Source organism: Marmota marmota, unplaced genomic scaffold (genome assembly GCF_001458135.2).
Source record: "Marmota marmota marmota unplaced genomic scaffold, marMar, whole genome shotgun sequence".
NCBI classification, from domain to species: Eukaryota; Metazoa; Chordata; class Mammalia; order Rodentia; family Sciuridae; genus Marmota; species Marmota marmota.
The window spans coordinates 170,753-191,126 of record NW_026000137.1 but is presented as its reverse complement, the minus strand read 5'-3'; the positions used below and the strand labels follow the sequence as shown (position 1 = coordinate 191,126).

Genomic DNA, 20,374 nt, shown 5'->3' with positions numbered 1-20,374 from the left:
AGCAGCCCTGTGCTGGATGTGCCAGGCACTGACTGATGTCTCCTCGCGAGCCAGGTCCTCACTTCACAGTTCATCAAAAAGGTGCCCTGCCCAGAGCAGAGAGAAAGCTGCTCCACTATCTGATTTGCTGACATGATTTTAGGCAAAATAAATTCCATCATTTCCTATAACTCCCAATTCTTTACAGATGTCTACACTTTTATCATTATATGTCTCTAGATCTAAGTTCCAAGAGATACACACCACTTCTCTTCCTCATTTTTGATTCCCATGTGTCCACTCCAGTTCCAAAGAATCAGTTACAGGGAATCACTTGGAAGATACATTCTATACAGCTAACCACTAACAAGGAATCACCCTCTAGGAAAAGCTCACAAACCAAACTAAGGGGATGATCTCAGAATTAACTCTCAATTATCATTGCAAAATCAAAGCACAATGTATGCAAAAAATGAAAGACTAATTTTCTCAACTTTATTTAGCTATAACTAACATAAAATAAACTACACAAGTGCACCTAGGGCTTATAGTTTGTGTCCTGCCCTGAAGGCTCATGTGCAGCAAACTTGGTCTCCAGTGTGGCCAAGTTGAGGCGGCAGAACCTTCAAGGGGTAGAGGCTAGGAGGAGAGGGTCTGCCCTGGAGACAGGATGAATGCTCATCTCACAGGATGCACTCATGTAAGAAATTTCTTGAGGGCAGCTGTTATAAAGACAGCCCACCCTTGGGCTGGGGTTGTGGCTCAGCAGTAGAGCACCTACCTAGCACATGCAAGTCCCCAGGCTCGATCCTCAGCACCACATAAAAATAAATAAATAAAGGTATTGTGTGCAGCTACAACTAAAAAACAAATAAGTATTTAAAGAGAGAGAGAGAGAGCGTGCGAGCATGCTCACCCCATAACTGGGCCCTCTCTGCACACAGCTGGTCCTCTTTCAGCTTCTCTGTGGTGATGCAGCAGTGTTGAGGGTGGGGCTGATCAGGAGAACCATGATCTTGGACCTCAAGAACTGTGAGCCAAATGCTTCTTTACTTTATAAAGTACCAGCAACGGTATTTTGTTGTAACAACATCGAATGGCCTAATATACAGTATATAATTTGATAAGCGCAGGCATAAAAACACACCAGTAACACCAGCACCACTTTTCTATACCTTATGCCACTCTCCTCCCACCCCTATCCCCAGTCAGCCATTGATTTTACACTTTAAAAAACATTTTCTAGAATTTTATGTAAGTGGACCCATGCATTCTGTAGTCATTTTTATCTTCTGCATTCCAGTACAATTATTTTGAGATTTTTTCAACACTGATTTGCTTTAGCATGGGTCAGACCCAATATTTACTGGACTGCAGCCACATGTAAATGGGCACTTAGGCTGTTCCCAATTGGTGGCTGCTACAAATAAAGCTATTATAAACACTCATGCACCTGTCTGTGGCAGATATATGCTTTCGTTTCTTGTGAGTAAATATGAGGCATGGAATAGCTGGATCATGCTGTAGGAATGTAGCTTATATCATGCTGTGGGCATGTAGCTTATATAACCACCACAATGTCTGACATAGTGGCTGCATTTCGCATTCCCACTAGCGAAGTTCAGGTTCACCTACACACCTGCCAAACATGTAAGAGAGTCTTTTTTAGTTGTAGTCCTTTCAACATATGCATGGTGGCATGCCACTGCTGTTTTAATTTGCTTTCCCCTCAAAATGATGTGAACATCTGTTCATGACCTTACTTGCCACTGATGTCTTTTTTTGGTAGAATGTCTCTTCAAGTCTGTTATCCATTTTTAGACCTGGTTGTTTGCTTTCTTATTGCTGAGTTTGATGAGTTCTTTATATACACTGGATACAAGTCCTTTATCAGGTATGGGATTTGCTAGGTATTTTCTCACAAAAGTTTTCCTTTCTTTTGTCTTACAAAGAATAAAATTCATTAAATTTAACAAAGTCAAGTTTATCAAAATTTTCTTTTCTGAATCATGATTTTGATATCCAAGAAATTATGATCTAGTCCAATATCACAAAGACTTTCTTCCATGATTTCTTCTACAATTTTTTTATTTTAGGATTTGTATTTAAGTCCATGATCTTGGGAGTTACTTTTTGTATATGGTGCCATGTATGAACTGAAGTTCATTTTTGCCTGTGATTATTATCCAATTGTTCCACTCTGTTAAAGATTGTTTTTCCACTAAATTATCTTTGTACCTTTTTTAAAGCCAATTGATAATGTATATGTGTATCTATTCTTGGACTCTACAGAGTTGGTCTATTTTTCTTTATGCTGTTATCATGTGATCTTGATTATCATAGACTTAAAATGAGTCTCTTAAGTTAGGTAGTAAGTCCTCCAACCCTGTTTTCTTTCAAAATTGTAAGGCTATACTAAGTTCACCATATTCCCATCTGAATTTTAGATCAACTTATCAATTTTTATCCAAAAGCATGCTGGGATTTTGACAGGCATTGTGTTCAATCTATAGATCAGCTTGGGCATAACTGATACCTTAGCAATATTGTTACGGATGGAATGTGTGCCCTCAAATTCACAAATTGGAACCTTGATTTTCAGTGTAATGACATCTGGGGTAAGGGCCTGGGGGATACCCTTGAGATCACAAGGGTTCCATCCTTATGATGGGACAGTGCCTCTACAAGCAGCAGCAGAACCAGGTTTGCTTTCTGTTTCTGCTCTCCACCTTGCAAGGACACACAATGGCTACCAGTGAAACAGGAAGGAGCCCTCACGAAGAACCTCACCAAGCTGGTCTCCCCATATCAGACTCTCCGTATCCAGAACTGTGAGAAATAAATGTATTGTTGAAGCCACCTGGTGTATGGTATTCTCTTGCAGTAGCCAAATTGACAAAACTATCTTGGAATCTGTGAACACAGTATATGTCTTCATTGATCATAACACACTTTTCTTTCAACAATGTTTTGTAGTTTAAAATATATAGATCTCACACATCCCTAAGTATTTCCTACTTTTTTCTCTTTTTAACTCTTTACTTTTATATATGTTTTAATTTGTTGATGGACCTTTATTTATTTATTTATTTATATGTGGTGCTAAGAATCGAAGCCAGTTCCTCACATATGCAAGGCAAGTGCTCTACCACTGAGCCACAACCCTAGCCCAGTATTTCCTATTTTTGATGTTTCTATATTTAATGGTATTGATTTTTAATTCAATTTCCAATGACTCATTGACATATAAAAATACAATTGTGTTTTGTATATTCATCTTATATCCTGCAACTTTTCATGATTTATTTGTTGGCTTTAATAACTTCTTTATAACAGATTCCAACAGAATTTCTATATGATCATATCATCTATCAGTAGATACTTATTTTTTTTCCAACTTGTGTATGATTTCAAGAACAATGTCAAATACAATTGATTGGGAGCACACCTGCGTTGTTCTTGATCTCATAGAGAAAGTGCCCATCCCTTCACCACTGGCTAATATTATGTGCCAATTTTTCATCAGCTGCTTTTTGGGAGGATGATATATTCCTTAGAAATGCTGTGAGCTGAGAGATTTTATCAGGAATAGATGTCAAATTTCATCATGCTTTTTCTGAATGTATTGTGACTTCTTTTTTTGGCATGTAAATATGGTTAAGTTATACTTGTTTTTCAAAAGCCTTAATATATTATCCTTCTTATATGCTGCTGTTCATCTTATAAAATTTTTGTCCAGAATTTATACATCAGTGTTCATGATGGATACTGGTCTGTAATGTTTAATGTATTTGTCAGGCTTTAGTACCATGGTAATGTTGGCTTAATGAGTTAAGATTCCTTCACCTTCCACTTTCTGGAAGACTACATATAAGTGCAGTCTTTATTTCTTCCTTAAACACATGGTAGAGCTGACAGGGAGTTCCTCTTGGCCTAGAGTTTTATTTGTAAGAATGTGTGTAACACTCTCACAATGTTTGAAAAGGTTTTAATAGTTTTTTCCTCTCAAGGAATTTGTTCATTTCTCTAAATTACTGAATTTACTAACATAAAGATATTCACCATATGCATTTATTATCCTTTCAATAGGTGTAGAATCTGTAGTAATGTCAATTCTTATAATCACTCAAAAAAAAAATTTATGCTCATCAGCCTAGCATCATATATCAATTTTATTGATCTCATCAATTTTGTTTTCTGTTTCACTGATTTCTCCTCTTTTTAAAATTTCCTTTATTCTTTAGCATTCATTTGTTCTTTTTCTTTTTTTATTTTATGAATGCATTATAGTTATGCATTATAGTTATGCATAATAGTGGGGTTGATTTTGACATAATCATACATGCATGGAATATAATTTGCTCCATTTCAGTCCCCAGTACTACTTCTTTCCCTCCCCCGGTTCCCCTTCCTCTATTCTACCGGTCTTCCTTCTGTTTACTTATTGTTTTATTTTTTTTAATCAGTGCTGTATAGGTTATACAAAAAGGAAGAACTTACTATGGTACATCCATATAGGTATATAGTGTAATTTGGTCAATTTCATGCCAATTTCCTCCCTTTTTCTGTCCCTGCCCCTTCCCCCTCAATCCTCTTCCTTTACTTCTTTGATTGTTCTCCTTTTTCTATTAAAATACAGAGTATTATTTTCTATTAGTATATATAAAATACATCTTCTTAAGCTAGAATTTATGGAAACTGATTTGAAACCTTTTTTTCTATTCTAATAAGGGATTTAGTGCTATAAATTGACATTCAAATACTGTGTGCTTTTAAGATTTTCTCCTTGCCACTGATTCTGAGCAATTTGATGATAAGCTGTACTGTCCTCTCCAGGCAACACTGGGTTGTCTCCCATCTCTTGAGTGATTACTGCTGTACAGACAATTCCCAACTTAAAATGGTTTGACTCATGATTTTACTGATTCTGAGCAATTTGATGATAAGCCATAGTATAATTTTCTTCATGTTTCTTGTGCACGAAGCTAGCTGAGTGAATAGAGTAATGTGGCAAAGCAAAACTTCTCACCTCATGGCCAGGGCAAGAAAGAAAGGAAGAGAAAGGAGCTCGGGCCTCACTACCTCTTCAAGGGCATGGCCCCAGTGACCTGAAAGCCTCCCACTAAGCCTTCTCTCTTAATAGCACCAAGCTGAGAACCAAGGCTTTACATGTGGGCTTCAGGGACACTCCAGGAAGTGTAACACAACTCATCTCTGTGCAGCTCTTTGCTTTCCAGTATTGGCCTGCTACCTTCTAGCTATCTTGGTCTTTCTGAACTTCCACCTTTCCTCCTCAACACAGAACACCAATTAGCTCCACCAGGTTCCCTCTCTTTGCACTGCAGTCTAGAAGTCTTCTCCAAGCGACACTGTGTTGTCTCCTGTCTCTGAGTGATTACTACTGTACAGTTTCCAACTTAAAATGATTTGACTCATGATTTTACAGCTTAGCAATGGTTCAATGGCAATATGCATTTAGAAGACACCACAGTTTGAATTGTGACCTTTTCCCAGGCTAGCCACATGAAGTCTAATTCTCCTGTGATGCTAGCCAGCAGCAGCCAGTTGCAGCTCCCAGTCACACAACCATGTGGCTAACCAAATGACACTCTGCAGTGCACTCTATTACTAAGCGAGGATGTTTGGTAGGTCTGGTAGATTAAATGTATCTTCAACTTCTGATAGTTTCAATTTAGGATGGATTTACTGAGATGTACTCCTATCCTGAGTCAAAAGCACATGTATTTTCTTGAAAATCTAGTCCTTAAACCCCATCTTAGTCAAATTATATTTAGTTTTAAAGTGTTTTGCTATCAACACTTAAATACTGGTGTTCTTAATTTTTCTTAAGCTAAATCTAAGTGGAGCACAATTACACATGATTTTTTATAAAACAATACATAAAAATCTCCAGGCACAAAATACTGAAGTAGAAAGTGCTTGCTCTTTACCTCTTATCTGTTCTGATGGATTTGTTAATCATAAAATAATGTGTTTTAAAATGTGGAGTTAGCTAGTCTATGCAAGTTGACCTCCCAGATTCTTATTGAAATCTCTACTCCTTTTTAAATATTTATTTCAACATTCAACAATAGAATAAAATCTTTATCATAAGATGAATAAACCTCCACTTCTATGTCTTAGTTTTCTCTTATTAGATGCATACTGTTTCCTATAGTGAATCTCTTTATTCTCTTGCCCTAAATACCTAAAATTTAACTATTCCATTGTACATTTCTACAGTGGGTCTCCCAGATACTTCGCAAACGGCATCAAGTTTATTCTCACCCTCTTTCCATTATATCTCCTCAAATGATGGTATGTTAGAAATACTTTAAACATAATAATGAAGTAATTGCAAAGCCTGACTTGGGCTAAGTTCTTACTGCCCTGTCCAATACCTGCTACTGTCAATTTATTCTCAGAAAGGGGGACAAAAATACTTAGAAAAATAGGCACCAGTTTTCTGTCTTCTCCAAAGAATTGCTTTTGATTCAAAGAACTTTTCTTCCTGTTTCTAATGAACTAAACAAGGATCTTTGTTTCAATAAAATACTTCAGCAGAGTAAACATTTCTGAGAATCTGAAATTACGATTTATTCAAAATAAACAAAGTTTACTTTTATTTTAGTGCACCAAATACAATATAGAAACATAGAAATTTGTAACACAAAATAACTTAAGATTTCCTTGTCCAATTTGTTCATAAACCAAATTAATTTTTTTAAGAAGAGTCAATAAATTCCCCATAAATTCTATAACTTACAAATGATAAACCTGGACTTAGACCCCAGATCTCTTGCTCTTTCTACATTAGTATATGATAGACCATACATATCATTCTAAGTGGAAAAGACACAATATTTTGAATTTTGTTAATATTAGCTGCCAAAAAAAAACAAGTCCGTCAAATAAAATTTTATTAAGGGAAAAGTGACTATGATAACCCATTAATTCTACCCATCAGTGTAAAACAAAATGCTCAGTTGAATCTGTGATCAGACTATAAGAGAGTGAAACAGAAAAAATAAATAAATAAATAAATAAATAATTCTACATTTATTTTCTCAGTTGCTTAGGTGTGGGTGTTCCACATGTACACCAAAGCCTTCTTAAAATCAAAACATTTTTCAATTCTAAGATTTTAAAAACTCAATTTCAATAAAACTGAATATACTCTATGTACTTAGTGTACTAGAATGTACCCAACCAAAAATAAGATATTCACACTATTTATAGCTAAGTGAGTGACAGTCTACATCTGACATGCCAAGATTTGCACCAATCAATGTATGATCTTAAAAAGGGACTTCAACTCTGTCACTCAGTTTTTCCACATAAAAAACATGTTACTCATCATATGGCTCTCATGAAGAACAGAAGAGAAATAACACCCAAAATGCTAAACAAATAAATGTCAATGCCTCCCCACTGTCCTTTTTCAACATGATACAAATGGTCCAAAAAACTGAAAAATTCCAATATTTAGAACTTAGACCACAGAAAGGAAAGAAAAATGATGTAATTAAGTATTCTCATTAGCTTCTCTCAAAAATGCTTATACAACAAAAACCCATACACAACATTAAAAATATATAAAAATTACAATAACAAAAATTAAGCATAAAAGACAAATTGCAAAAAAATACACCAAATTATGAATGGAGCACAATTACACATGACTTTTTCTTCCTATTTTTCTGCATATTCTAAGTTTTCTAAAAGGAACACAGACAGTATTCCAAAAAAATCAGAAGCAAGTATTTATATACTTTTGTGAAATACATAATTCTCCATATCCCTCTATTACTTCCCCCATAAGAGGCATAAAAAGAGCATAGAACTAAGCTGAACTGAAATGGAGGTGCTGAGCTAGCCTCACTCATTAGCCACACAGCTCATTTCATTTCCTAGCCTCACTGCCTGCAAAATTCAAATTTTAGGCTCAGAAAAATTATCATATATCAAGGACCTCACAATAACTGTCAACTGCTAGGCACAGTAGTGCATGCCCATAACCCCAGCTACTTGGCAAACTGAGACAGAAGGACTGCAAGTCTCGGGTAATTTTATGATACTCTGTCTCAAAAAATAAAAAGGACTGAGGATGTAGTTCAGTGGTACAGTGCTTGCCTAGCATGGTTTGATCCTCAGTCTTGAAAAGAAAAGAAAATTGCTTTCAACTGGTTATAACTGTAAATATAAATCCTCAAATGCAAAGAGTCCACTATATTTTTATAATCAGAAAAAAAATTATTATTCATAGTACAAAAGGAAGAACTTTTATTGCTATTATGGGTCTATAAATACACATACTTTCAAAATTTATATGTCTTTCATAAAGTGAAAACTACAAATTCAAATTCTTCTTTCAAAGCCAAAAGTGAGTCTATAGCCAAACCACCCTGAACATGCCCCATCTCATCTGAAAGAAGTTAAAAAATAAAGCCTACCTTAAGCAAAAGTTCATAAATTAGAAAGAAGTGTCTACTCTAACCAATACATTCACTTAAAAATTAAAACTAAGCTGGGCGCAGTGGCACACGCCGATAATCCCAGCAGCTCAGGAGGCCGAGACAGGAGAATCACAAGTTCAAAACCAGCCTCAGCAACCGCGAGGTGCTAAGCAACTCAATGAGACCCTGTCTCTAGATAAAATACAAAACAGGGCTCGGGATGTGACTCTGTGGCCAAGTGTCCCTGAGTTCAAATCCCAGTACCTCAAAAAAGAAAATCAGATAGTTATCAAAACCTAAATAAAGAAATTTTAATTAAGAGTTCATAATGAGCAGCAGCATCCATTGGACAACTATAGAAAATGATTCAGGACCCAAAGGGTCTGAATACCAACCAATTCAGTGTGTCATGAAATCAGATGCCCTTTTTTCATGTACTTACCTACCAGCCTTCTCACTTTAAATAATTTAATGTAAAAAAATAAGTTTATTAACTACAGTAAATGTGAAAGTTTCAGATGAACAGAGCTCATAGTGATCCAATTATAATATTTTGCAATATATAAGTTAGTTACTAAGAGAAGATCAATATAAAGATACAATAATGGCAATTTTTTTTTAAAGAGAGAGAGAGAGAGAGAGAGAATTTTTTAATATTTATTTTTTAGTATTTGGCGGACACAACATCTTTGTTTGTATGTGGTGCTGAGGATCGAACCCGGGCCGCACGCATGCCAGGCGAGCTCGCTACCGCTTGAGCCACATCTCCAAAAAAAAAAAAAAAAGATACAATAATGTCTCTAATAGACATTGATAAGTCATTATATTCTTGGCAACTATGCAAAGTCAGAAAGTTTCTAGATTTTACCAACATACATCATGCCTACACATGAAAATATGCCTTAATGATAGTTTATGATTCTGACAGACCATTCTTAAACTAAAAATTGTTATTTAAGTGAATACATGTATTTTATTTTACATTATTTATTATTAATTTATAAAATAACAGTCAAATATCTCTTCCTCATAAAGCTAAAATTGCATGCTTCAATATAGTAGAACTCTAAAAATTCAGAAATGTTGTAGTTTGTCTAAATCAGTATCACTGACAACCTATATGAAAGATTCAATGCACCATCCCCAAAAGAAGTTTGAATTTAAAGATTAATAATCCCAAAATACTTAGTTTAAAACAAAACCAGACAGGGCTGGGGTTGTGGCTCAGTGGTAGAGTGCCCGCCTGGCACAAGTGGGGCACTGGGTTCAATACTCAGCGCCATGTAAAAATAAATAAAAGTAAAGGCATTGTGTCCATCTACAACTAAAAAGATATTTTAAAAAAGAAAAAAACACCAGACAGATAACCACAGGATTCATTAACTTCTAGCTCCATCTGCTGGAGTCACAAAATATTTCAAAATACAACATACAATTCTATAAAAAATATAATTTATAATTTTCTGTGTAAACAAAACCTTTCATGAATTTAAATTAGAAAATTAATCAAAGTTAAGCCATATTCAACAACTTCCAAAACAAAACTAAGTTAAAACCCCTGTTCAGTAGAAATGAAGAATCTAATTGTCCAAAAGTGACATATTTTTTTTAAACTGCTTCAAGAAAGTGTAAGCATGGGAAAAAAAAGACAAGCATGTTTTTGAATAAATAGTGTTCAAAGAACCTTAGAATAAGAGGAGTCTCTATTTACTTACAAGAAAAACAAAAAATAGTGAACATTTTAACTGTTAATTGTGAAACTTGGTTCACCTTAACATACAACTTTTTTCTTACAACAAAGAGCAATGAAATATCCATGGTATAAACATCATACAATGCAAATAAGAGAAAATTTGTATCATATAATCCTATTACCCTGAGAAAAACACTATTGTATAGACCCCTGTTTTTTGTCTTTTTGTTTGTGACACTACAGATTGACTCTAGGACCTCACACGTGTTAGGTGAGTACTCTACCACTGAGCTACACCACCAGCCCATTTTAATTGTATTGAGATAGGGTTTTGCTCAGTTGCCCAGGCTTCCCTTGACTTTGCAAAGCTCCTGCCTCAGTCTCCCAAGCAGCTGGGATTAAAGAAACAAAGAAGCATGGGGCCCACTAACCCTTTGTATTCACCCCCCAAGATATTTTTCTTTATACATATATACTTATTTCTTTTTATAAAAGGTACATCAGATTGTAAATATAATTTTTTTCCAACATATTTGTATGTCAACAAATATTTGTCTATATTATCAACTATAATGGACAAAAAAAGCACTCCACTGTTTGAATCTACCAAATTTCATTAAAGCTAATTTCCCACTTGAAATGTTTAGATTTTTTTTTTTTTTGACACAATATCTTTATTTTACATTTATGTGGTGCTGAGGATCGAACCCAATGCCCCATGCATGGTAGGCAATCGCTCTACCACTGAGCCAAATCCCAGCCAAGATTGTTTTTATTTTTAATATCATAAACAAATACCTCAATATCCAGTAGCTTTTTTGATGTATACTATAATAAATGATTAAGCTTTTAACACCAATTTAGTATTAAATTCTTAGTGATATTTAACTAATAATGGTAAAATGAAACTTATTAAGCACTTACTTTTATTTAATAACTTTATAAGCAAATATAAGTTTGCCTGTAATTTAAAACTGTTTTGACTTTCTATGTAACTTAAAATGCATTTTTTCAAAAAGATGATTTTGTGCTGTTTCTTCATTTCCAAAATGGCATTATCATCTATTCCTAATGACAAATCAAAATAAAGCACTCAGTCCCTGCCAAGACTAATTTGATTCACTGTGGTTAATTGTGAACATACAAAATCCTAGGCTGGGCAATCAGGCTACAAATGTGTACCTCTAATCACAGGTGAACGGACATGGAAGCAAACCTTGGACACTAGGGAGGAAAATACCTCAAATGCTAAAGAACCATTTCCTGACTTTAAAGCTACAAATTAATTCTATCATTTTTCTATCTACCAAAATTTACTATTAGTTGGTTCTTAATTTTAAACTCATGATATAAAAGCAGCCACTTTAAAGTAAAAAATTCAGTGCATTTGGCATACTCAAAATGCTGTGCAACCAGCACCTCTACCCAATTCCAGAACATTTCACCACCTAGAAGGAGACCCACCCAGCAAACAGTTTTATCAGTGTCTTTCCATTTAAGGAACTGAAGAATACATGTTTTTCCACCTTTTTTTTTTTTTTTTTTGGTGCGTGTGGTACTTGAGATTGAACCCAGGGTCTAACAAATGCTAGGTAAGTGCTCTACCACTAAGCTACATTTCCAGTAGCTTTTTATTTTTTATTTTAAGATAGGGTCTCACTAAACTTACCAAGGCTGGCCTCAAACTTGTGATCCTCCTGCCTTTACCTCCCAAGTAACTGGGATTATAGGCATGTGTGACCACATTCAACTCCACTAACTTGTTTTTGTTGCAGGGGCAAGGTATTTGGGGTAGTGGAGATTGAACCTAGGGGTGCTTAACCACTAACCCACATCCCCAACCCTTTTTATTTCTTTGAGATTCAGTCTCACTAAGTTACTTACAGCCTTGCTAGTTGCTGAGGCTGGCTTTGAATTTGTAATCCTCCTACTCAGCCTCCCAAATCACTGGGATTATAGGCACGCACCACCACGGCCAGCTCTACTAACATTTTAACAATATTTGGGATACAAAAAGTAAATAGAAATGGAGTTTTTCTATCCATTTTCACCCCTTTATTTTAATTATACAACAATAAAAAATACTGCCGCCATTTTAATTTGTCATTTCTCCTTCTTTGTCCCTTCCTACAACAAACTGCAGCAGTTGGCATGCCACAGCCCACACTAAATGAAAGATGGAACATGCCATACAGATCAAGTGACCAGTGATAAAGACTACAAGGAAGAACACAATGACCACAGAAGATCACTACCAGTTCTGTCTAATCCAGGGCTCCAACATCACTTTTTATAAAATATTTCAAGCTGTTTTAATCATTCTCATTATAGGCAGATACCCATCTTGTTATATGATATGCAGTCTTAGAACTGAGGTTGATTATTTATATTATGTATGTATGTACATATGTAAGTATGTATTTGTGTTCTGACTCACAGAAGTCAAGTCACATTCCCAGGAAATAAGACTAATGTGTAATATCTCAAACCTGTGCATCCAAAATCCAGACGCTGTATTTAAAATAAACTAACTACATTTACACATATAAAAGCATTATCAATACATATTCAGCCTCTAATCCAAAAACTTCTACCAAAGTATTCCTAATTATAGAATAACTTTTACTCCTTCAATCAAGGAATATTTATTGACATTTTCAATGTCCAATAACTAAAACAGAAATTCCATGGAAGATTAAAGAACTTGAGAAATTTTCTGAATCTCAAAGAATCCCACAAATGCCATAAATGTAAATGGTTGGCTGACAAATGAATACAGATGATATAATTGTGTACTAGGGAGGAAATAATCCGAACTTTTGAGAACTTCTGGACACTGGCCTTGATCTAACATTGATCATGGGAGACTCAAAGCAGGGTAAGATCACATGATCAATGGAGTTTTAGCTCAGGTCAAACCCACAGTGTGTCTCTGAGCCCATCCTGTGGTTATCTCCCCAGTTCTGGCATGCATACATGGAATAAACATGATCTGCAGCTAGTAAAACCCCCACATTGGTTCCCTAACCTTTGCAGTGAGGGCTTCCTATATGGGAAAGGTCAAGGGGAAACCACTAGAACTGCATCTACCTAGGAAACCAGTAAACAAAGCAATACCACTAACTTGGAGAAATTGCAAAGATTACCACCATCATCAGGAACTGAAAGATACAGGAGTGGTGATTCCCACCACACCCCCATTCACCCACAAGGCCTGTGCAGAAGACAGTCTGAGAGAATGGCAGTGGATTATCATAAGCTTAGGGAGTGACCCCATTTGCAGCCACTATGCCAAATGTGGTTCCAATGCTTGAGCAGATCAACACATCTTCTGGTACCAGATACGTAACTATAGATATGGCAAATACCTTTTCTCAGTCCCTGTCAATCAAGACAACCAGAAGCATTTACTTTCAGATGGCAAGGCCAGAAATATATTTTACTGACCTCAGTGGTCCACCAACATCCCAGCACTGTGATCATTTGTTTGCAGAGCTCTTAATTGCATTTTCCTTTCACAAGCTATCACACTGGTTCATTACAGTGATGACATTATGCTGACCGGAACTAGTGAGTGCAAAATAGCAACTACTCTGGACTTAAGACATTTATGTGTCAGAGAATGGAAAATAAATCCTAATAAAATTCAGAGGCCTTCTTTCTCAGTGAAATTTGTAGCAGTCCAGTGGTATGGAGCATTTTCAGATATTCTTCTATGATAAAATACAAGTGGTTCCATCTGGCCCCTCCTACACCAAAAAGGGGTACAACATCCAGTGAGCCACCTTAGATTTTGGAGGCAATACATTTCTCACTTGGATGTATCCATTTATCAGTTTACCTAATAAGATGCTAGTATTTAGTGGGGCCCAGAACAGAAGGCTCTGCAACAGGTCCAGGTTGCTTCACAAACTGCTCTACCACTTGGGCCATGTGATCCTGCAGATCCAATGGTGCTTCAGGTGTTAGTGGTAGATAAGTATGCAGTCTGGAGCTCCTGGCAGGACCCCATGGATGAATCACAGAAAGGCCCTTAGGATGTTGAAGCAATGCCTGCCATTCTTTTCAGATAATTAATCTTCTTAGGAGAAACAGCTATCGACATGATACTGGGCTTTAGTAGAGACTGAATTCTTAACGATATATCCTAAGCTGCCCATCAGAACTGGGCATTTTATGAAATCCCAATCTAAAAAGTTGGACAACAGAACAATATTCCATCATCAAATGGAAGTGGTATATATGTACTCAAGCCTAAGCAGGTCCTGAAGGAATAACTAAGTTCATGAAAAAGTAGCCCAAATACCAACAGCTCCCACCCCTGCTACACTGTCTCTTCTGCCTCAAGCTGCATCTATCTGCCAGCCTCAAAGAGAATCCCTATGAAAGCTGACAGAAAGTGGAGACCTGGGCCTGGTTTAGCATAGTCTAATGTGGACAGCAATAGCACTACAGCTCCTCTCTAGACACTCTGAAGTAAAGAGGTGAAGGGAAATCTTCTTAGTGGGCACTACAATGGGCAGCAAATTTGGCTATTTATTTTACTTGGAGAAAGAAACGGTGAAATGTGCAATTACAAACCAATTAATGGGGCTATAGTGAATGGTTTGGATGATCCAGAACTTGGAAGAAATATAACTGGAAATTGGTAACAAGGACATCTGGGACACACAGATGTGGACAAACTTCTCTGAATATAATAGCCGAGAGAACAGAACGACCCAAAGGGATAGAATGACTGTAGATATCAGTCAGCTGCTTTACAGCTATGCATGTCACCACCCAGGGGATCCATGCACAAAGTGGCCTTGGTGGCCTTGGAGGTTGTGCATGGGCTCAGCAACATGGATCTACACTCACCAAGACACCTGGCTACAGTCACTGATGAAGGTCCAATCTGCCAGTTATGCTGCTTGTCTTCTAAATTTCTACATCAGATATGTATTTGAACCATACATACACATGTGATTATCTGTGGTATGGCCTTATTTATAATAAGCAACAACTGAAAAAACTTACCACAGAATTGTCGTATCTCCATATTACATGCAGTGGAAATAAAATGTATGACTAGCTTATGAAAACCTTCATAAAATGTGTTAGCTTTTAAAAACTTAGTGGGACCAAAGCAAGACAAAACTACAGTCTTTAAAACAATATCATAGTACAGTGGGAAAGAACAAGGAATTAAAACTCAGCACTTATTTTTTCAAGCTTACTCTGTACCATCTGACTAGATAGATTTTTTTATGCTGTATATATGGCCCATATATCTTATTTTAAAATTACATCTTTCTATTCCTTTGACAGATAAAATACTGAAACTTTGAAAGCTTAAACAAATTCAACAAGGTTACTTCTAGTAAAATACAAAGTTGAAATTCAAACACAGATCTATCTGACTCCAAAATCTGTGTACCCAAGCCCAAAAACAAAACCCTATGTAATAATTTACCAAGTCAAAAATAGAGTATTTCTAGAAAAGCAGATAAAAATATATTCAATTGATGATACTGGGAAAATGAGCTAACTTTGGGAAAGGGACTAGAGAAAAGGTAGTTACCCATATAAATGCCAGAGGGAATAACAGATAAGTACAAAGAAAACCATTTAAAAAATAGAGAAAAAGAAAAAAGTGCATATTTGTCACATCTCAGGATGAGAAAGGATTTTCTAAAATCAAAAGTAGTTAGAGAAACCAAAGGAAGAAAAGGACCATCCCATTTATTGATTCTTAGTTTTAATTCTTACGCTATAGGAGTCTTATTAAGGAAGTTGGGGCCTAATCCCACATGATGAAGATTAGGGCCTACTTTTTCTTCTATTAGACCCAGAGTCTCTGGTTTAAATCCCAGGTTCTTGATCCACTTTGAGTTAGTTTTGTGCATGGTGAGAGACAGCGGTTTAATTTCATTTTGTTGCATATGGATTTCCAGATTTCCCAGAACCATTTATTGAAGATACTATCCTTTCTCCAATGCATGTTTTTGACACCTTTGTCTAATATAAGATAATTGTAATTTTATGGGTTAGTCTCTGTGTCCTCTATTCTGTACCATTGGTCTACCAGTCTGTTTTGGTGCCAATACCGTGCTGTTTTTGTTACTATTATTCTGTAGTATAGTTTAAGGTCTGGTACAGTGATGCCACCTGCTTCATTCTTCCTCCTAAGGATTGCTTTAGCTATTCTGAGTTTCTTATTTTTCTAGGTACACTCAGACACTGCTGGTGGGACTGCAAATTGGTGCAGCCAATATGGAAAGCAGTATGGAGGAATAGATGAATTCTAGATAGGGCAGAGGGGTGGGAGGGAAAGGGAGAGGGCAGGGAATTAGCAAGGATGGTGGAATGTGATAGACATCATTATCCAAAGTACATGTATGAAGACACGAATTGGTGTCAACATACTTTATATACAACCAGAGATATGAAAAATTGTGCTGTATACATATAATAAGAATTGTAATACTTTCAGCTGTCATTTATTTTTAAAAAAAATAAATATAAATAAATAAGTAAATAAAAATTAAAAATTCTTAAGAAGAAAAGGACCAGATAACATAAAATATAAAATTCTGAAACTCAAAAGAGCAAATAAATTTAAAAAGCAAAATTAAAACAACCAAAAAATATATTCATGGAAATTAAATAATAATTATTCAATATAATTAAATAGTAAATGTGTCTCACGTCAACATACAAAAAGACCACATAAATCAATATGAAAACAAAATAGAAAAGGGCAAAAGACATGGAACAAATTATACATGTACCTGAAGTTTTTATATCTTTGTGCCCCATGAAGAGAAGAAAGCCAGCCAGTGCTTTCAAGACCATCAAATGGCATGTAAAACATTCACAATGTGATAGTAAATGCTTAAAAAGATGAGAATGGCATGTGCCACGTGACACATACACACACACACACACACACACACACACATAGATACACTGAGAAAAGAGTGGGCTTTATCTTCTTCTTTGAACTGTTCCCTATTGTCCATCCTTCTACAGTGAACAAATACTACTTTTATGTTCAGGAAAAAAGTCAGAAAGAAGCCATTGTTGCTCCTGATGTCCTTAACATGCAGGGCCTGAGTCACGGCAACAGCTAAGGGAATGCTGAAGGAACCTCATCTACAAAAGGTACACTCTGTACTTCCTCAAACATTCTGTATTTTCTCAAATTTACTCATCTCATACATTAAACTGGTAAACTAGTGGATCTCTTACATTTTACTCTGTTTTTTTCTTTTGCATTAGTTACAAAGAACATGATAACAGCTAAAACAGAAGTTGCAGCAATTTAAGGCATGCAAGAGGTATTTCAGTTGTTGCATATGGATTATCATGATAATATTACAAGGCAAGTTATCCCAAGGTGTATGTCCACTAGCAGTTATCATGATAATATTACAAGGCAAGTTATCCCAAGGTGTATGTCCACTTGGGAGGCCCAAATGCACTGGCCTATACCATATATTTAATGGAGAGAAGCCATCTCTGATAACATCTGTTTCTAGTACAATGGCAGGTCAGCTGCATGTTATTAAAGAAGGACATTCTACCATTAACTCAAAAAAAGGCTCCTTGGTAAGAAAAAGTCATGTTTTACCTTAAACATGGCATGAAGGAATTCAAACATGCAGCAAATACTGGTCAAGATACTATTTCCTAAACTGGGGTGTGGCTCAATGGTAGAGCGCTTGCCTGGCACGTGTGAGGCACTAGGCACCACATAAATATAACAAAATTATTTTTTTAAAAAGATATTATTTCATAAGAAGACACTCTTCAATAATTTCAAAGTGCTACTTCATCAGGATGGGGGGAAATTTGACTCCACACTAAAACACCTGAAAATGAGGTGCCCTAATTTCTGTTACATGCATTTGGTTTTCATAAAGAATGTATCTAACCCACCATATAACTATCGAATTACATTATCTCTATCAGAAAATAAGTGTTAACACTAATAACTAACAACTAATGACACCAATAAAACAACACTTACAATAACTAGTAACAAAAAATAACGTTGGGGCTGGGGTTGTAGGTCAGTAGTAGAGCACTTGCCCAGGATGTGTGTGTGAGGCATTGGGTTTGATCCTCAGAACCACATAAAAATAAATATAATAAAATAAAATAAAGGTATTGTGTCCATTTACAACTAAAAAAATTTTTAAAAAATACTGCTAATAAATGGGGGAGGTATGAGTAGGATAAAGAAGAAAAATATCAAAATCTCTAAGAACATTAATGAATTCTAAGAGACAATTATAAAAGAATTATACCAGCATGTTCTAGGAGAGAAAACAGTTTAGTGTACCTACACTAAATTAATATATAAAAAACAGTAAGTCTCTTTAGGAAGAACAGAGAGAGAGAGAGAGAGATGAGGATGTAGCTCAGAGGTAGAGCACTTGCCTAGTATGCTGAAGGCCCGGGTTCCATCCCCAACACCACCTTGAGAAAGAGAGAAAGAGAGAGAGAGAGACAGAGAGAGAGAAGACACAGTCTAAATAACCTATAGCACCAGTTAAGAGACAGGTATTTTACATTAGTTATATTTCTAAACTCAAGCCTGCAAGATAGATCTTATTTATCATCCTAACTAAGAGAATAGGAAACAAGTCAGATAATAACTATGACTTGCCCAGTGTTTTAGTTTTTCCTCGCTGTAACCAAAATACCCAACAAGAACAACTTCGAGCTTGGGAGGCTGAGGTAGAAGGATCACAAGTTTAAAGCCTCAGCAACTTATCAAGGCCCTGAGCAACTTACCAAGATCCTGTCTCAAAACACAATAATAAAAAGGGGTGGGGATATGTCTCATCAGATAAGCACTCCTGGGTTCAAACTCTAGTGACAAAAAAAGAACAACTTAGACGAGGAGAAGTTTATTTTGGCTCACAGTTTCAGAGGTCTCAGTCCACAGACAGCCAACTCTAATGTGGAAGGGTACAGGGGAGAAAAGCAGCTCAGACGTGGCAATCAGGAAGCGGGATGGGGGCGGAGATCCTCACAGGAACAAAATATTAAACCCAAAAGCATGCCCCCAGTGACCAACCTCCTATAGCCACACCCTACCTTCCTGAAGTCACCACCCAGTTAATCCACACCAGTGGATTAGGTTACAGCTCTCATAATCTAATCATTCCATCTTGCAACATCCTTTCAGTGTCTTACATCCAAACCATAATGCCCAGGGTATGCTAGAAAATGGCTGACCAAAGTTGGAATGCAAGTCTACTTCCCTTCAAAGCAATATATCTTATTATCCATATTAAGTCAGTCATTACTTTTTTAAATCACAAAGTTTATACTTGATATAGTGTGTTTTCCCCCTTCCATCATATATTTTTGAAATGACAAAGGAAACTAATAGAAAACAAATAAAACAGACTATGGTCCCTGATTTTTCAGGTTTTCAATGAAAATTCAACATAACCAGTTGAATCAAATTTTTCTTCCAAAATATTTAAATGATATTTTATCAAAATCATAATGAATATTAAAAACTGCTTTTAGATTAAATAAGAGAGAAAAGCCTTTCACAGCTAAAAAACAGGAATGGTAAGTAAAATCCACTTTTCTGATTTACTAAGGATCCTAATGATTTACTAGAGAAAGTTACAAATTATGAAGGAAACTAAGAAAAGAAAAATTTTAAAATACAATGTAGTAAGAAATTAAAATGTTAATAATGATTATACTAAGCAATATATACTAACCATGAATCAGGGAGCCATTTAGCCACTGAATATAGTAGTTTTGAGGAAAAGAAAGCAGGATTTCATTGCTGATTATTGAGAAGGGTAAAAGCAAAACAGCCCCAGCTGAAACTGCTAAAGTGAAGGTGCTCAAAAACAACCTGGAAGAGAAGAGAGTCATGGTCACTAGACAGGACAAACCAATGATCACAGAAGCAACATCGGAAGAATACAAACTCAATTGTCTAATCAAAAAAATATTATACAAGGATATCATTAAATATATGTATTTGGAAGACAAATGATGTATATATGGTCCTGGAAGTAAACTCTCAAACTCCCAAACTCCATGAAAAGATCAGTAAATCTGATGACTAGACCTAAAAGACAGATTATATATATATAAAATACAACATGCTTCTCACATTTTGCAGCAGTGGTTCCATTCATATTTTAAAAACAAGTATTTATTTCACAATTGTATTTAATTAATAGCTTTGACAATGTATGTTAAAAGCAATGCAACAACTGTC

The 20,374-nt window shown here is 35.8% G+C and overlaps 1 protein-coding gene across 12 annotated transcripts in view; it reads right to left on the bottom strand.

Annotated features, from left to right (window-relative positions):
- Positions 1–20,374, bottom strand: part of Lmbr1 (limb development membrane protein 1) — a 125,513-nt gene that overhangs the window by 94,575 nt on the left and 10,564 nt on the right. For 8 of the 12 annotated variants that reach the window (XM_048785416.1, XM_048785413.1, XM_048785415.1 and 5 more), the window contains exon 3: positions 19,863–20,002. The exons of 2 other annotated variants lie outside the window; for them this stretch is intronic. The gene's annotated coding sequence lies outside the window, so the exon portion shown is untranslated. Of the gene's footprint in view, positions 1–18,555; positions 18,595–19,862; positions 20,003–20,374 lie in introns of those variants that run through there. 2 more of the 12 variants (XM_048785412.1, XM_048785418.1) reach the window with 2 other exon arrangements.